Raw genomic sequence first — 24,535 nt, 5'->3', positions numbered from 1 at the left:
GCCCATGGTGCTGGAGGGGCCTGGGGTAGGGCGGACGTCCAATGATACCTGGAGTGAGGCTTGAGAGAGGACAAGGGTCGTGGAGGCAGGACGGGAGAAGAAGTGGAGCCATGAGACCTGTAGAGGGAAGGTGGTGTGAAGCAGTGGGAAGAGCTAGGAGGAAGCCCCAGCTTCTGTTTAGGCGATGGGGTGGATGCCCCCAATGAGAGTGAGAGAGGCAGAGAAAGTTGTGCTAGTGAGAGGAGTCAAGTTAGACTGTGCAAGATGACCTTTGAGATGTTGGTGGGACAGGTGGCACTACCCTGTGAGTATATAGTGGACCTGCTGTGTGCCAGACACATATGAATGTCTGCAGTGTGGTATCTGATTGAATATTCACAACAGCCCTGTGAGAGTAGGCACATAACTATCCCCATTTGCAGGTGAATGCATCGAGGGTCAGAAATGTTGGGTAACTAACTGGTCTAAGGCCACACAGCTAGCAAGCGGAGCTGGTCTGACTTGAGAGCCCATCTTCCCACCCATTTGTTCATGTGTTCCTTCACCACGGTTCACCGAGCACCTCCTGGGAGGCTGGTGCTGTGCAGGTGGATTTATCAGTCGAGAATCCCTGCCACATGCAGATCCTGTTCCACTGCATGGACCGCCTCTGCTGGGAGGTGCTGAGTGTGCAGGCACCGGTTTTGGGCAGGAGGGGCTGGCGACGCTGCCCACACACAGGTGGGGAAGGCAAGGCCGTGCGGGAGCTCTTCTCCTGGGTGCTCCCGCTCGGCTCCCAGCAGCCCAGCCTGGGGTCAGGAGAGAGGCCGGCCCCTCACTAAGGAGGCGAGCCAGGATCGCAGTGGTGTGGCACCTTATTTTACAGATGAGGAAACTAAGGCAGGAGGAACCAGATATTGCCCAAGGCCTCCGGTGAATTAGCGACAGAGCCCAGTGAGAATGCAGCCAGTGTTTGTTGAGCCGCCCCAGGCCCAAATGGTTGACTCTCAGTGTGGCCTGCCTGCAGGGGGCCCACACACTCACCTCCCAGGAGGGCGGGGCACCATGGCTTCTACCAGCAGCTGCTCGGGCAGGTCCACACAGCCTCCCTGGCACCACACCCACACCCGGCCTCAGGAGCAGCTGGTCAGTGGGCGTGGGCTTCCTGCTCGTGTGACCCCCACCCCTATCCAGCCCCGCTTCCTGGGGATGAGCTGCAGCTGCCTGAGCCCCCCCACCAGCCCATGCCCCTTCCCTAATGCCTCAGTGTGTCCCAGAGAAAGAGCTGGCAAAGCTCCGGCCAGGAGCAGAGGCCATTAAATAAGCCAGATGCCAGGATGGAGGGGCAGGACGGGGGTGGAGACAGCTGCAGGCCCCTCTTCCAGATTTAGCCAGGTGACCCCTTTGCCCTACTCCTTCCTCCCCGCGCTTTTGGGTGGCTGTTGCCCCCATGGTGTGAGCGTGGTCCTGAAAACCGCCCTCAGGATGACTCAGGGGCTGTGGCAGCCTGGAGAGGACTCACTTCTCATTTCAGTTAAAGCTCTTTAAGCCACTTGGACCTGACCAGCTGCTTCACAGGGGGCTGGAGCCTGGGCCAAATGGGCCTGCCCCACTTCCTGTGTCCCACCTCCCCTCAGGGCCTCCCATCCCCAGAGATGTACCTGCGGACAGACAGCAGCATGGCAAGACTGAGACTGGTCTAGACGGGCAATGAGGCTGGGCAAGGATGGGAGTAAAGTAGGGCTGGGCTGGCCTTGGGTGAGAGAGAAGGGGACAGTCAGTCCTGACCTGGCTACTCCAGTGGACAGGGCCCAGAGGCCCAGAGCCCAGGACACACCACACCCAATTCTTGTTTATCCTCCAAATCAGCTAGTCCAGAGTGTCCCTAAATATAATGATTTATGAAATGATTTTAAACTAATATATGGATAAACTTAAAAAAAATTTGTAGTAATCAGTGATTTGACAAGTATTTATTGGAGGATGAAGCTAATATTTGAAGAGGAGTACATTTAAGAAATGTATTAGTGAAATATTGTGCTACAGCTAGTATATAATCACAGCATTAAAAAAAAAACCTATCGGTGATATATAAATGAGTAAACACGGGAGAGGCTAGTCCTCACCGCCCTTTTCACTCTGGTCTTCCAGTCTCCTTCTGTCCCACGTGTCCCTGGTCTACGTCCAGGGAAGACCGTGTTGGAGTGTGACGTTTCCATGAACTGACTTCGGTTTAGTGGGTCTAGCAGAGCGCTCAGTCCAGCCTTTAACAGTTCCATGGTGACTTTGGCGGTGGCCTGGGATGGGGTGGGCAGGCCATAACAAGATAGAAAGTCCTGCTGGTGAGCTAGATCTAGTGACCTGGCGGGGCTGGATTAGGCAGAGTGGGAAAGTTGGAGAAGGCTGAGATCCCGGACGACTGGGGAGCCCAGTAGGCATTCCAGGGCCCTTGCCTCCTGCCTCCACAATCCAGATCTGGGGGAGCCCTCCCAACACACCCTGTCTCTCTCACCCCGCCTACACCTCATTCTGAGCCTGTCCTCTGTGGGCTTGCCTTCTGCTACACCCACCCCACCCTGAAACCACTCCTGCAGTAAGAGGGCCAGGTGCTGCCTGTCCCCACCCACAGTCCGTCTAAATCGCCACATAGACCACGTGCTTTGCGCCAGACCAGGTGGAAGAGGGATGGACAGACACTCAGAAAGGACAGTCATGAACAAGTCTGCCTAATCCTTCTGCAGTATCGGTCCCAGAGAGTTCTGGTGTGGTGCTGGACGCCTCCCTCCACCCCCGTATACTCACATACGCAGGTCAGTGGGGACCTGCGCTCATGTGCTCACTTAGTCCCTCAACCAGCCAGGAGCCTTCTTGCCCTTCTCCCCCTGGGTGGGTCACACCCAGAGCTCTGAATATCCTGAGGCCTTCCCTTCCCACCCTCTTCCCAGCCTACACTTAGTCTCCTGTTACACCCTCTCACAATATCCCCTCTTCTCACTTCACATAACTTATTATAGCGTTTGTAATCATGCATTTGGTTTTGTGACTATTTGATAAATGTTGGCCACCACAGTGGATTGTAAACCTCAAGAAGAGGGGAATAGGGCTGTTGAACATCGATTCCCCAGGACCTGGCTCAGTGCTGGACTGTTGAATGAATGAATGAATGAATGAATGATAGACTTTGGAGTGAGACAAATCAAGATTTGCATCTTGATTCGGCTACCTCCTGGGTGTGGGACCATGAGTGTCTTTCTGAGCATTGCCTCCCTCCACACCTGTAAACAGAAGCAGGATTATTCATGAGCTGTGCTGTTGAGAGAAGTGTGTAAACCAGTGTAAACAGAGCCTGGCTGTGTATTATTATTCTTGTGATAATAATAACAATGATGGTCACTAGTGTTTATTGAGCGCTCATATGTGTCACATGATTTACAAGCACCCTCTAATTTAGGGCATTCTCATCCCCATGCTACAGATGAGAATATTGAGGCTCAGAGGGACTAAGTGACTCGTCCAAAGGCAGATGGGATCAAGTGACAGTGCCTAGGTTATTTTGTAACAGCTTTATTGAGATGTAATTTACATGTCCTAAAATTCATTCTTTTAAAATGTACCGTTCAGTTGTTTTTAATATATTGACAGAGTTGTGCTGCCATCACTACCACTATCTATTTTTAGAGCATTTCAATTAGCAGATACCCTACCCATGAGCGCTCACTCTCCGTTCTCCCTCCCCCAGCCCCTGACAACCATGAATCTACTTTCTGTTTCTATGGACTTGGCTATTCTGGACGTTTCGTTATGTTCACATATTTCACATGTTGTATGACATCATATAATAAGTGGCCTTTTGTGTCTGGCTCTTTCACTGAGCATGTTTTCAAGGTTCATCTGTGTTGTAGCATGTATCAGTACTCCATTCTTTTCTATGGCTGAATAATATTCCATTGTATGGATAGACCGCATTTTGTTTATCCATTCATTAGTTGATGGACATTTGGATTGTTTCCATTTTTGGCTGTTATGAATAATGTTGCTATGAACATTCGTGGGTAAGTTTTTGTATGGACATATGTTTTCATTTCCCTTGGGTATATACCTAGGAGTGGAATTGCTGAATCATATGGGAACTCTATGATTAACCATTAGAGGAACCACCAGACTGTTTATCAAAGCTGCCTCACCCTTTTACATTCCCACCATCTATGACTGAGGGAGCGCCCGCATTGAAACCCAGCCTGAGCTTGACTGCCGGGTGGCTGACTCGGTGTAGTGCCTTACCTGCCTGCACTAATCCTGGTTGTCAGTCAGAGGCCTGTGGAGCAGCTATTCACGTGCTTGGCTGACTGGGCCAATAGAACCGATGTTCAAACAGGATGTGCCCAAACTCGTCTTCTTCTTGGAGTGGTGGTGGTCGTGGATCCTGATACAGCAGATTTGGCAAATGCATAATGGCAACAACCAACACACAAGTTCAACGTTTAATGAGAAGGCATATGCTCCAGGCAGTGAGCTGAGTCCTGTGTGCTGCTGCCCCGGCTGGACGCCTGCAGGCCACTGGCCAAGGACGCTGCTTGGTGACAAGCGGCAGCTTGGAGACCAGCTCATCTCTTTTTTCAGAGACGCGGATGGAAGTGAAAAAGGCTTGCCTGCTGGAGGTTCTGATGCCACTGGCTGGGGCAGGATTTGGGTGGGAAGCTTAGAATCTGAACATTCACGGGAAGCTGAAATGAAAAGGAAACTGCCTAAGCATTAGTGTGAACCTGAACCTGTTTCTTGGTTCAGCAACTCAGCCACAAATATTAAAGCCTAAAGATCACTCTTGTTCTGGTGAAAAGACTTGGGGGCTGCAGGTAGTTTCCATCTGCTGGCTGTGAATCAGAAGCCCTAAGAGTATTTTAAAAAAGATCGCTTCCTGGGCCCCATCCCAGACATACAGAATCAAGATCTCCAGGAAAGGGCTCAAAAATTTGTATATTTTAAAAATGCCCTGGGTGGTTCTTAGGTAGCTTTTGGAAACTAGTGACTAGTAATCTTCAGGCTCCATGGGAATAAAAGTACTTCAATCAGGCAAATATGAGCCAACCGCAGGCTCCCAGGAGTGGGGTGGAGCCTCCATCAGCGACTCAGAACCACTGTGTGAGGAGAGAGAGCTGAGGAGCCACTGTGGGGTGGCGACCAGTGCCACCCAGGAACAGGACCCTCAGCATCAGATATTTCCTCCCCCTCTTTCCAGCAAGATGCCTTTGATCGTCAGCTGCAATTTGTGGCTGTGTGATGATCCTGGTCACCAAAGGCAGTAGCCAGCAATGCTGCCAAGAAGACAGGTTCTCACTCTGTGTGCTCAGAAGACTCATTCTGAAGCCATCTTCTCCCAGCATGGCAGAACTGTGGGCTTGTTCAGAATGTTACAGAGAGACAGGATGCTGAGGCAGGGTGGTCGCCAGCCAGGTAATCAGCCTACCTGCCCAGCCAAGAGGGACCAGGAGCAGCAGGTGTGAACGGTGAGCTGCGGGGACACACGGCTCATCCTGGGACTCCCTCCATGATTTTCAATGAGATGGTGATGTCGCGATGCACAGCTATCCAGCCTGTGTGCTCCCTCCTCCAACACTCCTGCAGGGACAAAGGGGGCTTTATCCCCAAGAGGGGGCCACAGGGTTCTGCACTTAAATGTGGCAGGTTGAACAGGGATGATCTTCAGACCGTTAAGAAGGAGAAGACCCAGATAAAACAGAAAGTGTGTTATTCACTGGAAACTTTGCAAAAAAACCGAGAGGGAGCCCTGCAGGATACTGCATGGTCTGAGAGGGCCAAGGTGGAGATCTTTTATTCTGGCCTCCACAAGCCATGTGAATTCCTCTTATTCTGGCCTCATCACGTGGCCTCTGCCAGCCTTTACCTATAGAGAAGCCTCTCACGCTCCGTGGTTCTGGGAAAGGGGCCGGCGAGAGATTTTGCTCCTGGACAGCTGCCCTCAGCTGTTCCTACCGCGGGCTCGGACACCTTGGGTTGGCCTCACACAACCACTCAACACCTTGTAACACGTTTACAGGCCTGTTGGCCCAGGGACAGGTGGTGGGGAGGCAGAGCTCAGCATGCCAAGACCTAAGCCCGTGGGGCCTTTTCTCCTCGGCCCAGACTCACGCAGCTGGCATTTCTAGGGAGAGAGATGAAGTTCGGTTCATATCACCCTAGCTGTGGAGAGCATCTCTTGGGGTTATTCTTCCAACAGGCATCAGCAGGAAAGGAAGGAAACCACCTCTTGATGTTCCTAAGGAGGAAGAATCCTCTGAGAGTCCGAACAGCCTGTGGGGCAGAGGCCGTGTCGGCAGCTGCTGGTGGCAGGGAAATGTGGGGCACCTGGCAGAGCAGGTGGTGGGCCTGGGTGGCAGCCAGGAGCTGGCGGCAGGACTGCTGTCCCCACACGCACCAGGCAGGGACTTCAGATGCTCTGACAGCTTTGCTGGCCCAAAGGTTGCAGCCTGCCCGCCGATGGGCAGGAAGGGGTGCCTGGGTGAGGAAAGGGTGCAGGAAGCTGTTCCCCAGAAGCAGGTTTCCCCAGCCTCTGAGAGCAGGACTGCAACCCCCTAAAAGGGTCCAGTGGACTTTGAAGTTCACCCCAGCTGAATCTGTTCTGTGCACCCAGGGCTCCGGCTTCAACCTCTCCTCTCACAGTTGGTGTGTCCCCTGATGAGTTCACCCCCTCCCCCATGGCTTTAAACTGCATTTGTAGCCCACACCTCTCTCCTGATCTCCGGACCTACCCACACAACTGCCTACTGCACATCGACACTTGGCTCCCACAGCATCTCAAATTCAGCAGGCACTTTCAGCCGGCTGGGAGATCTGTCTTGGCCAGGGGCCCACCCTCCACCCCAGCCTCAAACCCCTGAGTCATCTTGGTCTCCTCCCTCTTGCTCACCCCCTTCGCACAGCAGGAGGGCTTACTGGCTCCGCCAGTGACCTAAGAGACTGGGCCAGTCCTGGTTTCGTTGTAGGCACATGCTAGATGAATATGGTGGAGGAACACGAAGGACATGGGGGGTTTCTCTTAATTTGAAAGGCATGTTTGGTTAAGTGGAGTGAGCAACAGAGAGAAAGAAGCAAGAAAGTTTATCAGGAAGCAAGGTGTCAGGGTTATCAGGGAAGTTCTCAAAAGTGAGGTAGAATGGAAATATGTGGAAGTAAGCAAAATATATGAATAGGTGGTAAGGGCTTCCAGGCAGGGGAGCTGAACAAGCAAAGACACAGAGGCAGAAACGGTCAAGGATTGCAGGGGAGGCAGTGTGCGGCCCACAATGCTGCACATTAATTGGCACAAAGTGCGATGAGTTAGATAAGGGCCACACTCTGCTGAGCCATCAGAAGTTTGCAGGCCATGGTGGTGGGGAAGGGACAGCACCGAAGGCTTTTGAGCAGGACCAGAACATAATGAATATGTGTTTGGGGAAGATTCCATTGGCAAGATGGGCTGGAGAGAGAGGGAGCTGTTGTGGTTGTCCAGGAGAGGGGTGGGCGGTACAGGGAGAGCTTGGGTGGGAGTTGGCTGTGGCAGCGATTCGAGGAGACAGTAGCTGGCAGCTTCTTTCTCGTGTTTCCTTTTCACTCCTCCAAGGAGACAGGTCCTGAACTGTGGGGTGAGGAGGAGCCATGTTGTAAGGGACTTTGCTGACCACTGAAGGGGAGGGGGGAGCCTCTTGCCACAGCAGCTGGCCCGCAGTAGTTGAGCTGGAACACAGCGGGGTGCCGCAGCCAGGGTCAGGCCCGATTTTCTTCCAGGTCTCCCGCTCACCTCCTTACTCATCCGGCCCGGGGTTGTCAGTGACAGAGACACAACGCAAAGTAACTTAAGCCAAAGGGAGAAGGTGAGGGCTTGAAGAATCCTAGGTAGGACTGAAAGGCCAAATTGTAGACGGGGCAGTAGGGGAGTCAGACCTCAGGGACAGCTGAGGGCAGGGCACAGATGCTCTCGAGACTTTCTCTCCTTGACCTGCGTCCCTTGTTTCCTCTCTCCTCACTGCCTTTTAGGTCCTTTAGGGTAGACTGATAGGGAACAGGGGAGCTGAGGGGCTGCTGCCTTGTATGGAACAGCTTCTACCATAGCAACAAGATTGTTCTCAGACTCACTCTCTGCCCCAAGTCCACAACCCCAGGGAAGTGACTCACTGGTCTGGCTTGAGTCAGATGCTCACCTGTGGACCAGTCAGCGGGGGCCAGCACCGGGGTGGTGCTGACTCACGTGGGAGTCCCTGCAGAGACTATGGAGAGGGAGGTCCAGGTCCTAGAAGAGAGGAAGTGGGCAGACCATTGTGGGGTCCACCACTGCTCCACAGCAGGACCAAGGAGAAACATGGAGGATAAAGGAGACAATGAGATGGGTCAGTGATCGGCTGACTGATTAAATCCCTCTCTGGTTGAGGTTCTTTTTAGAGTTAAGACAAGTCATTTGTTCATTGACCTGTTGTGCATAGATTCTGTTATTCATCCAACAAGCATTTACAGAATCCCTGTTCTGTGCTAGACCCTGGACCAGGGCTGTAGAGGTGAAAAAAGTAAGGTTCCTCCAGTAGCTTACCTTCTAGCATGGGAGATACATGTAATCAAATTCTACAATAGTAATAATAGTAGTGAACAATGACAAGTGCTCAGTGGAGATGGAAATAAGGAAGAAAGCAGTGATCAGTTCCTCTTTGAAATCCAATAAAGGCTCCAGGAAGAGGTGACTTTTAATTCTCCCTTGACGGGTGGTAGGGTTTCTCCAGGCAGTGATGCTGGAGGCTGCCTTGTAGGCAGAGAAAGCAATGTGAGGAACACACAGTCATAGGGTGCTGGGGGAGGGGTCTTCTGGTGGTCTAGGGTGGCCAGAGTGGAGGTGAGAAGGTGGGGTAGGGGATGGAGAGTGGCAAGAGGTGAGGTTGGATGGGCAGCTAGGGGCCACTTCATGAGGGGCCTCCTACGGCATCAAGGGGTTTAGAAGGGTGCAAAGTACAAGATCTTTCCTAGAGAAAGACTATTCTGGTGGCAGTGCAGGAGATGGATCAGAAGGAGGAAAAGAGTGGAGATGGCAGACCAGTCAGGAGGCCACTGTGAATGTCGGGGAAGGCAATACAGAGGTCCTGGACTAGCGCCCATGACTGGAGAGACGATAAGGAGGGAGGAGGTCACTGTGAACTTCAAAGTGGGTGGATGAGCCCATGAGCAAGAGAGGAGGAGGCAGAGTTTGCTCGGCAGGAAGGGGCGCTTGTCTGAGTTCACTGCTGTTCTTCAAAAGAAGGGTTAGTTTCTTAGAAAAGCAGAGCAGCCAGAGCAAATGCAATGGCTTGACAGTCTGACCATTTGGACCCTAGAGGAGACATGTCACTTATTGATTATGTGAATTTGGACAAATAACTTGACCTCTGGGATATGGCGAGGGGTAAACCAGATAGTACGTAGCCCAATGCCTGGCACGTAGGAGACACACAACATGTGTATTTGAATCAGAATCTGAACCTTTTGGGAATCAATGGCTACTTTCACTGCTTTTTTTTTGGAAATTGGAGAGGTATGAATAATAACTAATAGGGGCAATGGAGTTGGTTTAGTGTTGAGGACAGCACTTTGTTCTTATGGCATGAGAAACGTTCTGACCCAGCTTGCAGGCATTTCCTCTGGCATCGTCTTCCTTTATACTGAAGCATGTTTTTAGAAAATCTTTTGTCTCCATTCAAAGAAGGGTTTTACTCCTCTGCTTTCATGTCCCAACATGCTCTGAGTGATGTTCTCAGCTCCTCCCTTTACTCTTTTATGCCAGGGCCCTGGAGAACAGCCAAACGAAGTGGTGCTTCTCTTGTTCCAATCCTAAGGGAGGAGGAAGACAAAGTGCCTGCAGTGCTGGTGTCTGGAAGCTGTTTATTTGATTTTTGGTTTGTCTTTGTTCCAACATGAATTGAATTGTAAGCACACAAGAGCAGATCCTACTATGTGCCCAAATAGCTGGGCGGCAAAATGCCCCCTATGGCCCACGGTCACATATGCCATCTTCATGCATCCTCCATGAGTCCTGCTCAGCTCGCTCCTGTCCAGCCCTGGGAGACACAGTGAGTCCCAGGCATCATATCCTTTGTCCTTACAAAGTTCTGGCCACACAGAGACGGGGTTATAGCCACACAGGAGAGCCAAGGAGAATAGGGTAGAAATCCACGCAGAAAAATATGTCATGTCTAAAAGTTCCAGTGACCATTTAAGACCTGGAGAGAGAAAGGCCGATCACTTCTTTATGGGGATGAAACACTAAGACTCTTTTGGTTGCAAGTAATAGAAACCAAGTTGAGCTAAATTTAACAAAATGCAAAAAAAAAGCATGGAGGTTGGATTTATTGTGAAGACACAGAAGGTGTCTCCTAGAATCAAAGGCAGGTATAGAGGCAAGCCACAAGAAGGGACTGGACCAGGAGAAAAACCATCAGCCTGGCTTTGGTCAGTTGTGCCCCTGGTTCAGTCAGTTTGGCCTGGGAGCCAGGAGTCCCGTTGTACAAGCATGGCTCCAGGAGCCCACTCTATGAACGGGCAGAGCACAGTGGGTCTGGAGCACAGGGTTGAGACCTTGGCTCAAAGTAGAGATTTGGGAAGCCTCAGAATATGAGGGTCTTTGAAGCCCTGAGAAGGTGTGGATCTCATTGTAGGAGGTAGGACTCCTTAGGAAAGAGATCGCAACAGAGAGTAGATTATAGACACCACGTAACCTCTGAGGGCAAGCATCGTTTTCTCGTCTCTGGCCCCCCACTCCCACCTCCCAGCCTCAAAGACAGTGGTATATGCATAACGGGGGCTAGATAAATGTATAGGGTGAATCATACGAAACTACCATTTTTGTAGATCAAACGGTTGAACATCAACAATTTCATATTGTTCATATGATACACCTCCGTTGAACTGAGTTGGGACCTGGCTTTGAATCTTCACTATGAGACCTTGGACAAGTCATGGGCTCAATGGCTTTGAAGGTTCCTGCTTGCTGCAAGGCGCTGGAGATACAACTTCCGGATTTAATCCTAGGAGCAAACTGACAGTCAGAGGCAGGAAACAGCTGCAGTCAGATAGCTCTGGGTTCAGATCCCACCCAGGCACTGACTCCAGCCTCTGCAGGCCCTCGGTGAGCCAGCCAGTCCTGCCCCGAGCAGACAGTGCCACCGCCTCTCTTAGCCAGCTCTCTTCCATTTTACGCTGAAAAGCAAGGAATAACTTATTCCAGCTGTAGCCTCTAGAAGATATTAGGCAGCACAGCCAACTTGGGCTGAACCCGGGCCAGGGCCCCGGGCCAAAGCTCAGCTCAGCAAAGGAAGCCAGAGCCTGAAGCAGGGGCTCTGTGCACTGCCTGGTGGCTCCTCCTGGCTGGGAACCGAGTGTGGGCTGCAGCTCCTGGGAGATCGGGCTGAGGGTCCCAGGGGATGCTTTAGGCATTGCTGTCGCTCCCTTTGAATTCCATTTCCAATAAGCATCTGTTGGGAGGAAGCCCGAGGCTGACCTGCATGGCCGGTGTCCTGACTTCTCAGGGTGAGACTCTCTCAAAAGCATTCCTTGAGCGTCCACTATTTTCAGCAAATATGAATCAGTTGCTGCTCTGCCCTTTTGGAGAGCACAGCTGTAATGGAAGGTAGCTTTTATAGAGCACTTACTGCATACCGAGGGCTTTCCTAAGCACTTTGTATATATTCTCACAAAATCTTCATTAGGTAGACGATACTAACAGCTTTATGTGTGGGAGAGGAATCTTAGCCTACAATGTTGAAGGGAGGTGGTTTAAAAAGTTGAATGGAAAGGGGAAAAACAGGAATAATAAATCCACAAGGTAATATCATAAAATATTATGAAGCCACTTCTATTTTAAACAGAACCTACAGAAATTTCCCAGAATTGCAAAGCCACTTAGTGGCACATGTGGAGTTCAAACACATCTTTTAAAATCAAAGCTCCTTCCCACCAACATATAGTGACACTTAGAACACTTACTATTTGTGCCAGGTACCCTGCCAGTCACTTTGCGTGCCTCACCTCATTATTCCTCACAACAGCCGCTTGAGGAGGATTCCATTACCACAAGCATCTTACAGATGAGGAAGCTAGAGAGCAGAGAGCTCCCAGGACTTGCCCACTTTCATAGCTGCTAAGTGGCAGAGCTGGGATTTGACCCAAGGGCACCTCCCTCCAGAGCATCTTGTTGGGTTTGAGGACAGCGGCAAACATGGCTTTGTCCGGCTGTTATGGTAGCAAAGTTGTCCCTCCTTTTTTTCCCCCCAAACCCTATTTCACTTGCGGTTCCCTAGAGCAGGAACATAAAGCAACTATGTGGTATGGGTAGTGTATTCATGCAGTTGGATACCGCCCGGCAGTTATAAGAAATGAACTACCGATACATGCACCAACACGAGTGAATCTCAAAAACATGCTGAAGGAAAGGAGCTTCACACAGAAGCTTCCATCATACTGGATAATTCCATTTATATGAAGTTCTAGAACAGGCAAAATGAATCTATAGGATGCTTCTGATATTTTTCAGCTAGAACAGTGGTTGCCTCTTGAAGAGGGAATTGACTGGGAAGGGGCATGAGGGAACTTTCCAGGGTGATGATAGCATTCTGTACCGTGATAAGGGCTTGAGTTACACAGGTATATGCGTTTGTCAAAACTCAGAAAATGTACACTGAAAGTTTGTGTTTCATTACATATTAATTTTACCTCAAAAGATTAAAAAAATATTGAACTCTAGTTAATAAGAGGCATGCTGAAGTATTTAGGGGGAAGTGTATTGGTGCTTGAAATTTACCCTGAAATGCATCCTAAAAAAGCAGATTTCTGGATGGAGACAGGAATGGATGAATGAATCGTTAGGAGATAAAGCAAATGTAGCAAAATGATACTGGTGGCATCTGGGTGTGGGCATGTTGGTGTGCACATACTTGGCTGTATGTGTGAAAATCTTCACAGTGAAGTGTTGAGGGGAAGCAATTATGTGGAGCCCAGGGGTCCCCTAGTGGTCAAGCAGGGGTCCCCAGAGCTCAGGGCTGGTAGGGGAGCTTCTCCAAGTGGGCACCTTCACCCTTACTCCTCTCTGTCACAGCCCTTGTTGGGGACACAGCTCTGAGGACGCGCTAAATAGCTGGTTCCCTGGGTCTCCCTTTACAGAGAGAAAACAGAGGCTCAGAGGGGCCTTCCCAAGGTCTCCCACCAGAACCCAGGGCTCCTGATTTGCAGTCACTCCTCCTCGTTAGGTTCATCAGAACACATTTTCCCCCTAAGATCGCGGGCTTTTTTCTGTCACCCAGGGCTGTGAATCACACCTGCATGCAGGAGTACAGATGACCCATCCCAGGCACAGCATGCCAGTGGCACACAGGGCAGTAAAACTACCCTGGGCTGGGACCCACCTGGTGTCACTTCCTGTAGGTGTATTTGAAGTAGTAGGAAACCAGAGTGGTTTCTACAAATAAATAACCCAGCAGAAGACAAGCCCCTCAGATCAAAGGAGGGGCTCTGGCCCAAATCAAGCGTGCTCTCTCCCGACTCCAATCTGGCCCGGCAGACGGAGGAGTGGAGAGAGTCTATCTGCTGTGCAAACATCCCCTGTCTCTGCCCTTCCTGGGTTTGTGTGAGCCTGAGAACGAGAGCAGGAGGAAGGCTACACTCTCTGAACTGCTGCCAGGCCCAGCCTCATGACGTTCCAGCCCCACTTCCAGACGCAGCAGGTGCCAGCAAATTGGCTTCTTGTTGTGTCCAATCCCGGGCTCCCTCCCTTGTGGGCCGCACAACTGTCTCAGGGCTCTCACATAAGCCCTCCGGGGCCCCCAGCTCTTTGCGGGACTTTTCATGGCCTACCTCCTTTGTCCTAAGTTTGGTGGCCCTACTGGATAATATCAATGATGCTAGTAGAAGAGGGAGATGGAAGGAGATGCACAGAAACCAGCAGGTCTGACTCCTCTAGCAGTCGGGGAAAGATTAGGCCAGAAGGTGTCTTAGAGCAGAGGAAGGTCCCTCAGGAGGGAAGTTCTCAAATTTCAATGTGCACGTGAATCACTGAGGATTGCCAGTCAGAGGCCTCGGCCAAGACCTCTCATTCTGACAAGCCCTCAGGTGATGCTGCTGGTCCCTGGACCACACTCTACCAATGGCCACAATCCCTCCCCTCATGAAGCTTATGGACAATAAGCAAACTCACAAGCAAATATATGATTATAAACTGTGGCAAGTGAAGAAACCAACCAGGACACTACGAAACGTGTTTACAGGGAGGACCTTCTCTTTCAGATGGGAAGGGGGTATCAGGAAAAGCTTCTCTAAGAACAGGTCTTTAAACTGAGACCTGAGGATGGGTGGAGTAGGGGGAAGCATTCCAGGCAGTAAGGATAGCGTGTGAAAAGGCCCTAGGGCAGAAATGAGCTTGGCATCCTCAAAGGAAATGACGAAGAGGCTAAGGTGGCAGGAGCGGAGACGGGTGTGAGGTGACACTGGAGAGGAGGCCAGGCCATGCAGGGCTGGGTGAGGAGGCCTGGCTTCATTCTAGGTGCAGTGGGAGCCACTGGAGGGTGTTAAACAAAAATGTGCCATGATCCACGCTGGGTGGTCTGTGGAAGATGGACTGGGGTAGGGATGGAGAGTAGGCCGTCAGATGGCTCTTACAGGAGCCTACAAGAATGAGTCTTGTACTTGTGATGGCAATAACTTTCATTCTTTCTAATGTGGGTCACTTTCCTAGGGACGTGCATGTTTTGGGGACATGCTACAATTGGAGAAAGGAAGTCTCTTTTCCCAATAAAGTAATATGAGGCCTCATTGATTAAAATGGACATTTTATGAGAGCAAAAAGACTTGTAAGGAACTAACCTTCATCTTGCCTTCCCCTTTTGGCTCATTAGTCAGGATTGTTTCCACAGTAAATGTCAAAATACAACTCAAATTGGCTTCAACACAAAAGGAACTTTATTGGCTCAAGTAATTGAAAAGTCCAGGGATAGTACTAGCTTCAGGCAGAGTTGGATCTGGGTGCTCAGGTATTATCTCCCTCCATCTCTGAGCTCTGCATGCCTCTCTGCAAGCCTTGTTCTCAGGTAGGCTGTCTCAGTACAGAGGCGAAGAAGGCCCCAGCAACTCCAGGCTTGCCGACCACGGTGGGATGAGAACCAGCTTTCCCAATAGTTCCACGTCCCCTTTCTTTGTGTTGGGTCATGGGACCATCCCTGGACCAATCACAGCAGCCAGGGAATGGAAGAAACTCATTGGCCAGGCTGGGCCGCATGTCTACCTGGGGAGCCAAGGTGGTTGGGTCAGCCCCACTTGAACCACATAGACTGAGAGTGAGGGAGAGACAGTTGCCAAAGGAAGAGGGAGGTGCCGAAGGCTGGAGAAGGGAAGCGGGCCAGGAAAACCCACAGATACCCACTGTGGGCTCTGGAGGCCCACAGCCCGGTTTTGCCCTTCCTGGAGTTCTCCTTGTGCTGCCCCTGCCCAGTTCTCCCTCTGTCTCATTCCCTTTGACTATAGCACATTCTCCCACCAGTCTTTAAGATTGATTCTCCCTTTAGGGAAAACTCAAATTCATCACCTTTTGTGTTAAATTTATTTCTGGACCTGTCCTCTCCTGAGGACACCTGGCCCTGGGAGAGGAGTGTTCTGCCCGGGTCAGAAGGCCTTTGCCCCCAGAGGTGCCTGTTTGCCGTCTGAAGGATGCCTTTAGTTCACAATCCATGGGCCAGAGTGCAGTGGGGGTCTGTCCTGAGTCTAAACACAGGTCTCCGCCTGTGCCTCTGAGAGGGCACTGCCTGCATCGGAATCATCCGGGGGTCAGGGTGTGTGCAAACTCAAGGATCACTGGGTCCTGCCCAGGCCAGGGGCGTCGGAGCCCTTGGGGCAGGGGTGTGATCTGTGTGCTTATCAGACTCCACAGAGGAATATCTCTCTCTGTCACACACACACACACACACACACACACACACACACACACACAGCTGCAGCCCTTCCCACTCAGGCTGTCAGACAGCTCCAGCTGCTGGCAGGGCCCCTGCGATGAGTCTCCCTGGTGCGCCATCCCCCTTCCCTTCCCTTACATCCGAGAATGGGTGCTTCAGAACTGCAGCTCTGTGACAGACACAGTCTAAGCACACAGAACAGAGCCACACTCAGAACCATTCTAATAAGTTAACGTTTTCCAGGGCCTTACGGTTTTGAGAACATCCTTCCTTTCCAGGCGTGTTCCGTGTGGCCCACTCAGCCAGAAGGCAGCCTTTTAGACCTTGTCCCATGCCCTGTCTTCCTTCTGGGCCCTAGAATCTTGAGGACAGTTGTAAGTTGGGCCCACGCAGTGCACAGCGATCTACAGGCAAGGCCTGGAGGCATCCCTCGAGAAGGGTTAGCGATCAGTGTTGAAGCCATTGATGGAGTAGGAATGACGCAGGCGTGCTGTGCAGTTCGCTTAAACTGGTGCACACCACCGCAAATACACCACCACCGGTGGGGGTGCGTTATTTTTTGTGAGGGAGATTAGCCCTGTTTCCAATCCTCCCCTTTTTGCTGAGGAAGATTGGCTCTGAGCTGACATCGGTGCCCATCTCCCTCTACTTTGTATGTGGGACGCCTGCCCAGCATGGCTTGATAAGCGGTGTAGGTGTCCGCTGGGATGCGAACCCGTGAGCCCCGGGCCGCCAGAGCGGGGTGCGCGAACTTAACCACTCCACCACCAGGCGAGCCCGAGTCGGGGGTGTTTTTAAGCCAACCCCACCTGACTAGATAATTGATGGAGCACCGAGCCAAGGAGGCCTCAGCTGAGAGGAAAGGCGTCGTGTCCGTCGTATGCCGGGCCGCAAACAGCAGCACACGGCCCTCCCTTCCCACCCCAACCCTGCCCTTACAGGCCCCCCACCCCCCACAACCGCCGTTCCCTGCCGCACGTCCGCTCCCCGCACCGGGCTCCCCGACCCTGGCTGAGCCAGCCCCCTCCGTCCTCTGCCCTTCGCGTGGCTCCTGTCGGCCTCCTTCCGCTCCCTGGACATGCCAACCCGCTGCCACCTGGCACCCTCCACTTGCTGCGTTCCCTCTGCCTGGATATCCCGTGGCACCACCGCCCTGTCCTTGCTTCAGGTCTCTGCTCAGGTGTCACCTTCTCTGTGAGAACTTCCCTGCCCCCCTTATCTGCTCGATTTTTCTCCATAGTTCTTAACACTGTCAGACGCACACAGATGCATTTACTTTTCTTTATCCCCCGCCCCTCACTGGACTGCACGCTCTAACCTACCCCAGGGCAGGGTCTTTTCCTGAGTTGTTTCCTGCTGTGGCCCAGGGCCTAGAACCATCATGCAGTAGGCACTTAATGAGTATGTGTTGAATTAATTCAATGCAGGCAGAGTCCTCTGGGCTGCACTCTGGTTCCCCGCCCATCCCTCCCCCTGTCCCCACCAGCAGCCCCCCAAGCTTTCAGGATAAAGTCCAGACTCCTTAACTTTGCACCAAAGGAACTTCAAGCCCTGGGCCCCATGCTCTGCTCATCGCTGCTGTTCCTCGGCACCCCTGCAGCCTCACTCTTATTTAGCACTGGCTTGATGCTCTTGGAAGTAAAGCTATTAGTGGGAATGACCTCCCTCCCCCATCAGGCAGGAACCTCTCAGGGTGAAGGATTACGTAGTGGAGGGGCCGTCAAATATCCCAGGAGCAGCAGAGCAGGTCCTACACTGGAAGGAGGTAGGGAGGAGAGGGCAGGGGTCATTTTGCAGAAATCTTTCTGGAGCCTCAGAAACAAGTGGGCACACATGGGGCAACTTCAGGCCAGGAGAAATGCCAAGCCAACTGCTGATGCTGGTATTTTCAGTTAAACACACAACAGATGAAGTGTTGATTGCCACAATCACTTACCCAGCCAGTAGAGTGTACACAACCCGTGGGGAAGGTATGTGGGGGCTGGTGGTTTGACTTGGGCAGCCCCAAAGTTCTGACCCAGAGTCCTAGGAGAGGCTTCCTTCTGAGGTCACTGAACTCTGTGATCAGGCTGCTCTGGGCATCCTCTGACCTTTCAGCTGCCGGCCCTGGGGGCACAGGACTCTGAGGCCAGGCCTCACTGCATTTGCCCAGGGCAAGGCACTAGGATAAAAGCCCCACGGCCAGGCAGCCTCCTCAGCTCCCCCCACCCAGGCTTTCTTTGCCCCGAGGAGGGGAGAGCCAGCTCACATTGCTGCTGGGCCTTCTGCAGACGATCCCACAAAGCCAGGGCTGGGACCCAGGCCAACTTGTCCTTGAATTCAGGTGGCAGCTCCTGTCCCCAGTACCTCCTTACATCCATGACGGAGAAGGAGAAGAAGGAGAAGAATGCACACGCTCTTTCCAGATGAGACCTGCTTGTTTATAGACCCATCTGAGGGATTGGGGAGGCCAGACAGAGGCCCAAATGCAGGAAAGGGCAGTGAGGCTTCTGGAAATGGAAGAAGCCATCGTGTGCCCTGCGGATTCCATGTCGGGTCCGGAGGGACCGGATAGAAGGGGACCCAGCTACTCTAGCAGGGTGCATTGCCTGGACCTGTGTGCACTGAAAGAACCTGTCTGTTAACCTGACACCTTAGGAGCCAGGTCAGCTGGCTATGGGATGTGTGATGGGGCACAGGCTCTACCCCTCCATGCAGATGAGACAGGCAGCTTCCACAAGGAGGCAGGCAGCAGCTCCGGTGGTGAGGAGTCTCCCGGGAGCCATGCACCAAGCTGGCAGCAGCTGGCTCTCCTCCTGGAGGATGGGAGGCTGAGCTCAGCCGCAGGGGCGGAGCCGGAGCCCTGCTGAGCCCCGAGCCGCAGACTGGGGACCGTGAGGGGCTGTGGCTGTGGCATCCCTGGACGTTGGCAGAATGAGCGGTGACAGGGCTGACTCGTGGGTTTGTGTAGGCACCGTGAGGGGTCTTGGATACACCTGGAGGGAAAGAGGAACCGTGCAAGGGGCCAGACTTCCCGTGTGACTAAGTGAGCTCGGAGATGTCAAGGATCTAATGCCTGGGGACCAAGATTAGGGGACCCTGGGACATTTGGGTTACCTTTTAGAGTTTGCAGTGCCCTCTCCAGAGAGTGCTGGGGTTGGCAGGAGAGGCCAGGACCATTCCTCGCTGCAGCCTCCAGTCCGCTCAGACTGCAGCAGAGGCCCCGGACTTGGTGAGTCTGGGGAGAAGGCAGCCATATCAGTAATATGACTTCCCCTCCTCCTTCACGATCCTGGGGGAGAAAACCAAGCTTCATAGGGAAGATACCCTTTTTTCCTCAACTGAGGATAAGGCTTAAAAGAAGTTTTTTAAAAAAGAGTTATAATTTAAAAAATGATCAGCTTGTTTAACTGTCTCCAATTTCTGCTTCAACACTCCCACCTGTTTTTTTGGAGCGCACTGGACAAAGAGCCCAACGTTGCAGAGCAGGCAGGTATCCAGGTCCTTTGTTCATTCAGCAGTCGCTTGGCAAACACACTCACTCACTGTCCAGTGTGGACTGGGCAGCCACTGTGCACCAAGCTGCTGGGCTAAGGTCTGTGGGAAAAGAAAAATGGGTTAATGGAGGCCCTGCCCTCAGGGAACCTGCAGCCCAGGTTTCCAATGGAAATCATCCAGTAAATTCCAGAGACAGAATGAGATACCTTAAAGAAAGGTTTGATCAGTAGGCTGTGGATGCAGAGGAAGAAGCAGTTAATGCAGACTCTAGGGCCGGGAGAACGCCTCCGGGGAGGGAGAAATGGAATCTCAGGACACGCTGCAGATTTGCAAGGGGGCGCAGCGCTGCTGGGAGGACGGCGGTGGGGAAACAACAGGAGGGCAAGGGAGCAGCATAAGCAAGCGCAGCGGGCCGGGGGAGTCAGAACCCTCCGCTCCCGGGCGCGGTTCTCCCTCCCACCCCCCACCCAATGGCCCCCTCGCCAGCAGGTGTCTTGTCTTCCTCCACGGAATGTCCGGAAGAGTGGGAGGTGTAAATAAGTCGTCTTTTATCTTTTATTTCCCTCCTCTCCTCTTTTGGGGGCTCTGTTGTGCTCGAATGTGAGGGACAAGCAAAGCACTCCTGGAATAAAACACTGAACAAGCTGCGGAACAGGAAGGGCTTCCTCCCGCCGCCCCTGAACCCCTGAGGTCGCGGGGACCTCCCCACCCATTTGTGTCCCATTTCCAAGAACAGGGCTTCCGACTTCGGGGCCCAGGGCTGTGGCCTGCTGCCGTGGGCACGATTCCCGTTGTCCAGGCGGGGCATGTGCCCGGAGCCCAGCGTGGGGCCCCCGTGAGGTCGCATTTGTGTTGTGTCCCCACTCCAGTGTTTCCTCTGTCAAGTCCTCTATGTCAAGCTTTTGAGAAAGCATCTCGTTTAGAGGTACCTCTTCACTGATGACGGAGTATTACCAACTTATCCGTGCAGGAGGCTGCCTAAAAATCCCATTCAGTAAGTCACACTGACAGTCAGCCACATCAGGCAGTGAGCAGGAGCCAGACATGGATGATGGTGATAAACCAACATTGATGGAGCATTACCCTGGGCCACCCGCCCTGCCACACACATCGCATGCATCATTTCATCCTTCTGGTAGCCCTGTAAGGCGGCTACAATTATTCCCCCATTTCACAGCTGAGGAAACTGAGGCTTAGATTGTTAAATGAATGACCAAGTTCACACACAATTCTTAAGGGCAGATCTGAGACTTAAATTTGTATCTATCTTGTGAAACAGCCTGAATGCTCAGTGCTTAGCCAATGCTCTGTCAAATATTCATGAGGCTGACACATAGATGATTGACAAGAATCTCTCTTGAGCTGAGTTAGCACTCTGAACTAGTGGTTCGCAAACTTGGGCACACACGCGAATCGTGTTGAAACACAGACCCCGCATTCTGTGAGACTGACACTCAATGGCCGGTCACTTCGTCTTTAGGAATTAGAAGCACAGTTTCTGCAGAGGAGACCAGGCTTTGGAATGTCCCTGGTCTTTTCTGGAGTGTTTTTGGTCTTGGTGGCTATGAGAGAGGTATGGGCAGGCGTGTTCTCAAGAGGAAGGGGCAGCTGGAGCCAGAGCAGCACGTTTCGTGGAGCACCCTGGGAGATGCTCTGATTTGCAGGAGCAAAGGGTCTTCTAAGCATTTCTCTCTGAGGAGGGCGGGTCCCCCTGCCCCTGGGGTCCCTAACATGGCAGCCCCACATATCCCATCCAAGGAGACGGTGCTGATGGCAGCTCCTCTGAGAAAGGGCTCAGGACTGCTGGAGAATCCCCAGAGGTGGGACACTTCCAGTGTTTACCCGTGATCCAGAGGGTGCGTGGCTGCTCTGCCTCCCACCTCCTCTTTCTCCCTGGGGGTGCTGAGTCAGGACCAGTGACCAGAGAGGTGCATTCCTCTGCCTGCGAGAGCTGGGCCTGGGCTGGGACGAGCGGCAGACCAGGGAGCCAGCTGCCCATTGCCTGATTCGGGAGAGGGAATGTTACAGAAGGGTTTCTGAACCACGATTTGTCAGAGGAGCTTTCTGTCCCGAGGGAAGCAGATCTCTGGCCTCTGCCTTCCAATTTCCACAGTTTCTCGTGGCCGCTGGGATAGACTTGTGGGTTCTTATCCAGAAAAGGATCTAAGTTGAGTCTGTGCAGGGGATCCAGCCTGCACCAGCCCCATTGGGCCCTCCAGGAATAATGGCATGGATTTTAAGGCCCGTGAACAAGAAACCTAGGTTGTAATGACAGGGGGCCACCAAGGCTTTCCCAACGCAAGAAAGCTGAGGGAGATTCTTGCCCACCTCCCCCCTTCCCCTCAGCTTGATTTCAGGGTCATTAATCTGCTGACGAGGGGCAGAGAAAGATCACCTGTCAAACGTCTCCTCCCTCAGTGAGCCTGGCCGAGAGATGGCGGGGTGGGGGAGTTATTGTTCCTGTTTCACAGAGCACGGCGTCCAGAGCCAGACTCCTGGGCTCAATCCTGACTGTGCACCTGCTGGCTCTGTGACCCTCGGCAGAGTCTCAGGCCCCGCCCCACAACCGCTGAATCAGAATCTGTACTTTACCAAGCCCTCTGGGAGATTTACGTGCACAGTATAGTTTGAGAAGTGCTGGCTGTGTTATCTCTCATTTTTCTACCTGCATTCCAATAGCTTGAGATTATATTGCAAATAATTTTATCTTTAGGAATTAGAAGCACAGTTCCTGGAGAAGAAAGCAGGCTTTGAATTTTGTCACCCACTAGCTGTGTACCTCAGTCAAGTTAGACTCCTTGTGCCTGAGTCCTCCCATCCACAAACTGGGGGTAATAATGATCCCTAACTCAGAGGGTTGCTATGAAAAAGTAAATTAGTCAACATATGAAAAGCAAAGCCTGGGTTGGTGTTTGCTTCTATTGTTATTACTGTTACTGCAGATGAGAGACCTATGAGCTTCAGAAAGATGAGCTAATTGACTCAAGGCCGCTGCAGTAGAGTGCTGGGGCTGCCATAACAAAGTACCACAGACTGGATGGCTTAAACAGCAGAAATTCATTTTCTCACAGTTCTGGGGGCTGGAAGTCCAAGATCAAGGAGTTGGCAGGGTTGATTTCTTCTGAGGCCTCTCTCCTTGGCTTGCAGACGGCCGCCTTCCTGCTGTGTCCTCACATGGCCGTCCCTCTGTGTGTGTCTGTGTCCTAATTTCCTCTTTTTATAAGGACACCCATCCTATTGGATTAGGGCCCACCCATATGACCTCATTTTACTTTAATTACCTCTGTAAAGGCCCTACCTCCAAATAGTCACATTCTGAAGTAGGTACTAAGAGTGAAGACTTCAAGATACGAATCTTGAGGGAATACAATTCAGCACATAACAGACTCATAACCAGTAAGTGGCATAACAGAGTAAATCACACTGTTTCCAAGAGAATTTGTGAGGGTGTTGTTGGTTCCCAGTCTCCCACATCTCAGCAGGAGAGAGAGTGGTCTTCATACTGATTGTCGTGTCTGGACAGTGGTACCATCTCTCTTTCTACCTTTGTCCAGGAGGACAACAGCTCGTCACTCGGGGGCATAGTTCCTCCTTCCTTCCCTCTCTCCTCTTGCCAGTAAGATACTCCAGGCATGGGGTGGGGGGCAAGATTCACATCTGGTTCCTCTGTACCTCCCACAGGACCTAATCTGGAGACCAGCGATAGATGACTAACATCTTTAGAGCCAGCCTATCTCCACTGAGCCTCACAACAGTAACTCCTGGTTATGGGTAGTATTAATGTTCCCATTTTAAAAATGAGAAGGCTAAGCCACAGAGAGGTTGAATGACCTGTGTAAGATCACACAGCTGGTGAGAGCCAGAGTTGCAACTCAAACCCAGGTCCTCAGATTCCATCTCCCAGGCTCTTTCATGTGTGCTACCACGTGTCCTTGACACCAGTAGTTCCCATGACTCGGCACTGACCACGGGTCCGGCATAGAGCTGGATGCTCTTCATGTGGAGCATCTCATTTGGTCCTTACAACGGCCTTGGACTTTAGGATGCCTTATTCCAGGTTTACAGAAAAAAAAGTGAGGCCCAGGTGGTCAGATGGTTTTCCCAGTGTAAGCTGCCTGGCTATGATGGAAGATTCTGGAGCCCAGGCTCTTGGTCACCACACTGTGCTGCTAGTCACTGAGCTGGGCCTCGTCTCGGTTTCCGTGAAACAAGAATTCTCTTAGTGCACATTTGCCAGGGAGTGTGACAGTTGTCCTGTGCTTTCTCCTTCCCCAAAACGAGCTTCCGGATCACCCCGTAGATCTCAGCTTGCCCCTGCTCCGAGCTTAAACTGACCCTGTCCCCACCTGCATCTCCCTCTGCTCGCCGTGGTCCCTGAAGAGGGTCTGGTCTCCGCGGCTCTGCAGGCAGTGTGAACTCTCGTCCTGGGCCCAGGACGCCGTGGGTGTGCTCTTGCTGGTGCGGCTGCTCTGGGAGGTCTGGCCAGGATTCAGGGGCGTCTCTGGAGGCTGGAATGACACTGCTCCTCTTGCTCTGCAGGTGACAAGCTCTGGGCCCCAGGGCAGCTGTGGCCGGGCTGCCCGGAGGAAGAGCACAGACCAGGCGCCTGGTGTGTGAGCGCGGGCAGCGTCTCTTGCTCCTGCTTCTGCTCCTCATCCCTGGGAGGCCTGATAAATACAAGGACGAGCAGCAGCTGGACTAGGGAATGCTGAGCTGCTGGAAAACTTTAGCTTGTTATTGTGAAGACTTAAGGAATATCCCGAAGTGCCAGCCTTCCAAAAAGCGCGGACACCTTCTTCCTCCACACAGGCTCTGCTGAAGGGGTCTGCTGCACCTTTAAGGAAAAGGCCAGCTCAGGGCCATCAGGACCCAGCAAGCGCAGCAGTCAGCCAGCCTCCTGCCAATAGCTTCCTGCGGAAACTTCTAGAACTGTTAGCCACCATGCACTCTTCTCAGGCCTTCAATAGCTGGGACCCGTTTCAAGACAGTGTCTTGTCAGCCCGGGAAGCCGGATCGCATCTCCTGTTGCCAGAAGGCTTTCTGTGGCCAACGGAGAAAGCCATCCTCCCTGGGTGAAGAATTCCCAAGTGAAATTTGAGAATCTTTGGGGATTCACCTCAACAGAAAGTTTCTCA

The 24,535-nt window shown here is 52.3% G+C and overlaps 1 protein-coding gene across 7 annotated transcripts in view; it reads left to right on the top strand.

Annotated features, from left to right (window-relative positions):
- Window positions 1-24,535, top strand: part of CEMIP (cell migration inducing hyaluronidase 1) — a 159,619-nt gene that overhangs the window by 60,552 nt on the left and 74,532 nt on the right. The gene's annotated exons all lie outside the window — the stretch shown is intronic.

The sequence above is a fragment of the Diceros bicornis genome, chromosome 5 (genome assembly GCF_020826845.1).
Source record: "Diceros bicornis minor isolate mBicDic1 chromosome 5, mDicBic1.mat.cur, whole genome shotgun sequence".
In the NCBI taxonomy this organism is placed as follows: domain Eukaryota; kingdom Metazoa; phylum Chordata; class Mammalia; order Perissodactyla; family Rhinocerotidae; genus Diceros; species Diceros bicornis.
The sequence above is the reverse complement of the archived record's forward strand: the minus strand, read 5'-3'. Positions and strand labels throughout refer to the sequence as shown.